The sequence below is a fragment of the Myxine glutinosa genome, chromosome 11, assembly GCF_964187855.1.
Source record: "Myxine glutinosa chromosome 11, kmMyxGlut1.1, whole genome shotgun sequence".
Classification (NCBI taxonomy): domain Eukaryota; kingdom Metazoa; phylum Chordata; class Myxini; order Myxiniformes; family Myxinidae; genus Myxine; species Myxine glutinosa.
In genome coordinates this window covers 5291515-5297514 of record NC_136271.1, presented here as the reverse complement: position 1 = coordinate 5297514, position 6000 = coordinate 5291515, and positions in this window count along the sequence as shown.

Genomic DNA, 6000 nt, shown 5'->3' with positions numbered 1-6000 from the left:
GTGTGCGATGGATTAACTAAGGGCGACCTTTGACCTTGATACTACAGAGGGTGATATTTACAACAGGTTTTACATCAAATTACACACACAATTCCCAAATCCTCAACACTGCACCCTCCTTCCTTACGGGACGTCCCGGCCCGAAAATTTTAACTTTAGTGTGACACGCAGGTGTAGTAACCCTCTACAATTAACCTGACCCTGAGTGCGACAATCCTAAAACACGAATAAATGTCCCGCTAATTGTGTTGCACCCTGCCTAACAGTTTCACACCCACAGCTAACCGAATTGCGGAATTATTTTCAAACTAAACATTTACGGTGGGGGAGCATTATTTACATTGACATTATTTTGACTATTTACAAAACGCAACCCAGGACCTGTGATTTTTCTTTTAGTCGGGTTCACTATGTTTTTTCGTTCAAAATCATGGTAGATTAGCAAACCTATACATTTTTGGAAACGTTATTACATGGAAAATCTGAAAATCAATGTTTACATTTGCCAATTCCGACCAATTCGATTCGACCAATTCGATTCGACCATTCGACCAATCGCTTCGATCGACCAATTCGATCGATTCGATTCGATTCGATTCATCGAATTCGATTCGATCGACCATTCGACCAATTCGATTTGCCAATCAATTTGACCGACCTTTGCTTGTGTGGAACGGACTGTGAAAACGATGCGGACTATATTGTCGGATACGACACACAGGACAGTGATGACGAACTCTAAATGGCATATTCTGTAATCGTGTATGTTTGATGCCATTGACTGCCTGTGTATATTTTGTCATTGACTGCCTGTGTAGATGTGAAGTTATACTAACTGCATGTGTATATATGATTTTGCTGACTGCCTGTGTATGTTTGGTGATATGAATTATTGTGACACATTTTGATGTTATTAACTGCCTGTACAAAATGATAACATGTATTTGATTATGCAACTTATCGCGAATATAAAGACAGTATTTTGCAATTCAAAACCTTTGATTCGTGTCTTACCATTCCCCATAGCACTAATTTGATACTTTCATTGGATTCCTTGTCCCTGAAAATATAGGTTTAGTATATTTTTAAAAGTTTTTAGGGTAATAGGAGGCAGAAATAGAACAAAATATGTATTTTACAGTGGCCATTTTGAAAATCCAAAATGGCCGCCATACGGGTATCTCTCCAAATGTAAACATTGATTTTTAGTTTCCTTATGCTATAACCTTTCCAAAAATGTATAGGTTTGCTAATCTACCATGATTTTGAACGAAATATAATTTATTGACATTGTGAACCTGACTATTTCAGGGAAACAAAAAGAAATTCCTGTTGGGAGGGAGGAGACAGCACGCATTGCATCGACGCACCAGTACTATAAGGAGCACCAATAAATACCAAAACTGCACCAAAAGCACCATTCGGTGCAACAGTCACCAGTTCATAATAATGATACACACAAAAAAAAAACTGGTGGTGGTCTTCCTCTTCTCTGCTGGGCCGATGGTCTTCCTGATGTTTCCTTTCTTCATGCGGCCTATTTGGCAATAATAAACAGCACAGAACGTGTCCCTTTTTATTTAGGGCCACAGGGGCAACTAAGGGTGGTCCACCTGTTTGGCATAGGTGCCACCTTACCGAGGTCCGCAAGCAAGACCCCGGGCCATCGTGGCCGGTTCCAGCAGAGGTGCCAGGCCCCAAAACGTGGGGTCCATAAAGTGGTGCTTGGCCGCAGAACGGCGGTCCATAAGTGGTGCATCAATGCAATGCATGCTGGTTGCGGGAGTTCTGGCACACAATGGCGGACTCCCGCATGCTCCCCTCAGTGCCCAGATAGCACAGTCCTCGGGTGGGAGACAGGGGAACAGAAGACAGGTGAGCGAGGGGTAAGGTCACAAGGGTACACATCAATTAAGGCAATGCAAGGTGTGGTGCGTCTGGAGACTGAGCGGAGAAAAGCGCATCCCTGATCGTACGTCACCCCCCTGTTACCTACTCTACCCTTGCCCTTACCCCATATTTACAAAAATCTACACATTTACAAATTCGTCGCTACCGTCACGTCTTTCCCATATTTCCCCTAATGCCAAATTCGTCACCACAATCCTTCTAACCAAATTTGCCATCACCAATTCATCATCAATCCTCATAAGGAGGGAGAGATGGAACAACAAAGCACAATGTCTCACCCACGTCATGATGCGTCTCACATTCCAAACATTTGCACAGAAAAATAACAAAAACAACCATGGCATGGTGTGGAGTTTTGTCACCTCAGGTGAGTGGATGTAGATGGTGCGAGGAGATTCTTAATCCTAACTATCCTCTAAATGACTTTAACACACTTTACACTACCCGGGGTCTTTCCCTGCCAATCCATTGGCCATCTTACTCTATGCGGTTTTAAGAACCAATTCCCATTGCCCAAACTGTGGTGCTTATCAATTTGGGGTCTCACTCCCCCAATTCAACTCCCTGTGCCTTTGCACAATTTCCGGGCTGAGTCATGTGGCTCTCCCAGCAGGTCTACCCACCTGCACACCTCCACCACTGTAGTTGCCTCCGAGCTTACCTGCTCCTTAACCTAACCTATCTAACTGGGGAAGGCCCTCCTTGGCGCTTACCCCACTCGGTGCCCTCTCTGGCACTGGGCTACCCGGGTCCGTCCTCTGGATCCTTGGGCCCCATCCACAACAACTCTACCGGCTCCCAGAGCCCACCTGCGGCCTCACCTGGCCGACATCCTAATAGTGGCGGAGTGTCCATTCAACTACACACACTAACAGGCCACACGCCCAGCCATTTCCACGTCACTAATGCACCCATCCAAACATCATTCTTCCACACGCACCACAGATGCCAATATCCAACCACAATTTACCTGTACCCTCTACCTAACACTTAAACTACCCTCCCCGGGTATTCGTGGTGGGGTCCATCCTCCCCATCCACACCTTCGCACCATCCACATCACTTCACAGTTTCCACACCATCCATTCCATACTCCGTATATTCCATACAACCATTCTCCATACACCTGCATTTGCACACCTGTGCCATTACTCGTACACCTGGTGCTGCCTGCACCCTCCTTCCTCCAAAGCCATTTGCTCAACACAACACTCAATCACCACAACTCAGTCATACACTTGTTCACTTGCACACCTGTGCAATCACACACCTGGTGGCACTTGCACCCTCCTTCCTCCCAGGCTCCCTCAATCATTCAATACAATGCACAATCAATTATTCTTCATACGCTGCTTCATACACTTCCACGCTCAATACAACTCACAATCACCTTTTCACAATACACTTCTGAGTACACTTCTAAACACACACACGGCATCATCTGACCTACCTGGTGCCCTGCTAAAACTCGCGCTTCCCCGTCGCCCCTTTAATTATTGCGCTCCCTCGTCATTATCATCCAACTACCCTCTCTATGTCCCCACTATCTGTCCAATGTCGCTTCTTACCTTACCGTTACCTATGGTAATCTCTTCTCTAGATCCCTATCATTATCCTAACCCTCCCGGGCTAGTTTTCACTGCCAAACCCCATAGCTATTGCTCCTTTGTGAGGGATGGCAGAGTTGCCATCCCCTCACATCGGGTATCTCCCACTATCAATTTGGCTCATCCAATTGCAACCAATCAAAAATTTTCCAATTACAAATTCCCTATCCCTACCAAATGTCCTTTAACTCGAGCCTCGGTGCGTCTTTACATGCTCAGAACTTGGCTTCGCCAAGTCGTGCAATGAATGCGGGTGGTTCGTTGCCGGCGGTTGGATCCGTCCGGCATTCGGTGCAGGGAAGGGGGTTCGCTCAGGCCGAGATCCCAAGGTCCACCTCAGCTCGGAGCCTTTCGGTCTCCCGCCTGATGACCCGATCTCGCCCTGCCGGAACGCCGCAACCAAAAGGGGTCGCCATGACGACCCTTCCGACCGGGCCGCCCTCTCCGCCTAGCGGAGCACGGACGCGACCGTTCGGAGCTAGGCCCGGCGTGGATCCCGTACGGCGGTTCCTTTGAAACCGCCATGGTTACGATCCCCGCTGGTTCCCGCGGCGCACAACGCCCGGCACGAACCGAGGGCTCGCTTCGGCTACAAGTCGATCTAACCGCTAACCCGGTTAACGTCGATGCTCCACTTGCATGCTCACACCCCGCGTTCCGTTCCTTGCTCACACATCCAGCTGTCTCCTTGCTCTTCGTCATTGCACCTTCTCTTATACAACACCCAGGTACACTCATTCCGCTCACAGACTTTGTCACACACCTGACCACCGCACACCTTAGCACACACTCGTCGTTCGCACACCTCACCAACACCTCTTCGTGCCCACTCCTCGGTCACATCCTCTGTGACAACCACGGGTGTGCTCTCCTCCGCACTCCCAATCACGTGCTCCACTACCAACTCAAGCGTGCATTCCCACACGTGCTCGTCCATTCCAGGTGTGCATCCTTTCATTCCAGGTGTTCATCCTTCCATTCCAGGTGTGCATCGTCTCTCACCTGCTACAACCAACACGTGCTCCGTGTCACTCTCACTACTCTCACCACCACACTCGATCGCGCATTCACCCTTACTCTCGACAGCGCACTCTGTAATCATGCACTCCTCTGTTACACACCTTTTTCGCGCATCCTCTTGCGCACACTCTCCTGTTGCGTCCTCCGTAACACTCACCACAGGTGTGCACTCTTTTGTTACATCCCCCGTAACACTCCCCATCCCGCGCTTCCATGTGCCCCCCCCCCCCCCCGCACATACGCTGCGACCACCTCACTCTCGACAGCACACTCACTCCTCGGCGCGCACTTTTTCCTCACACACCCCATAGTCGGACATCCTCGCACACCTCCTCCTTCACACTCTGTACCTGTCGCACACCTTACCAGCGGCCTCTCACGAACGCCTGGGTCTAAACCAACACCCAAGCCGACTGAATCTCCCCTCACACCATATACATTTCTGAGTATATCGCCACTCACCTCGGCACCTCGTCGTCTCTCCTCCTCCGCCACCTGCAAACTCTTTATTTGGTCAGTAAGCACATCATCACGATTTGAGCACAGACCTTGTACCAATTCCATCATCTCTTCCTTTATCTCCCTCTGAGTTTCCCTCCGTCTCTTCTTAATTTCACTCACCCCCTCTTCCACATCCTCTAATTTTTTCTTCACCTCTTTCGTTTCCCGGTGCGCCCCCTCAATTTCTTCCTCTAATGCCACCTTAGTCGTCTCTATGTGCGTCCTCACCTCCCGTTCTTTCGTCTCCATTGCCTCCGTTACCTCGTCCAACCTCTTTGTCAACCCCTCATGTACCATCCGACATTCCCTCTTTGTCGCTATGAGTTCGTTCTTTATCTCCTTCTGCGTCACCTTTAACCCCCCGATTATTGCAGTGTTCTTTTCCACTTGTTCCACGAATTCCTTTTGTCCCACTGTCAGCTGTTCTACTCCCTGTGTCAGGTCCTCTATGCCCCCCTGTAACCTAGCCGTATTATTCCTCACCTCTTTCTCCATACGCTCCTCACCTCGCTTTACCTCCTCGCGTACCCCCACGAACTCCTCGCTCACACCTCGTCTGATTTCCTCCCCCATTTCTTTGGTAGATGCTACCCTCATCTGCTCCAAATCATTCCTCTGGGCATCCAATTTAGTTTCCAACCCGATTTTCACCTCTTCTATCTGATCTCCCATTTGTTTAATTTCCCGGGCGGATTGTTCCCCTATTTCCCGCAATTTGCCTTCCATTGTATTTTCTAACCCCCCTAACCCATTCTTCACCCCTTCCATTTGGTTCTCCTGGGCAGCCATTCTATTTTCCAACCCCGTTAACCCCTCTATCATTTCCCCGATTTGGTTACCCACGTCATTCAGTTGGCCCCCCAATTTACCTGCTAGCCCTTCCAACCTGTTGTCTATCCCCTCGAATTTATTGTCTAGCCCCTCAAATTTGTTGTCTAAACCCTCAAATTTGTTGTCTAAA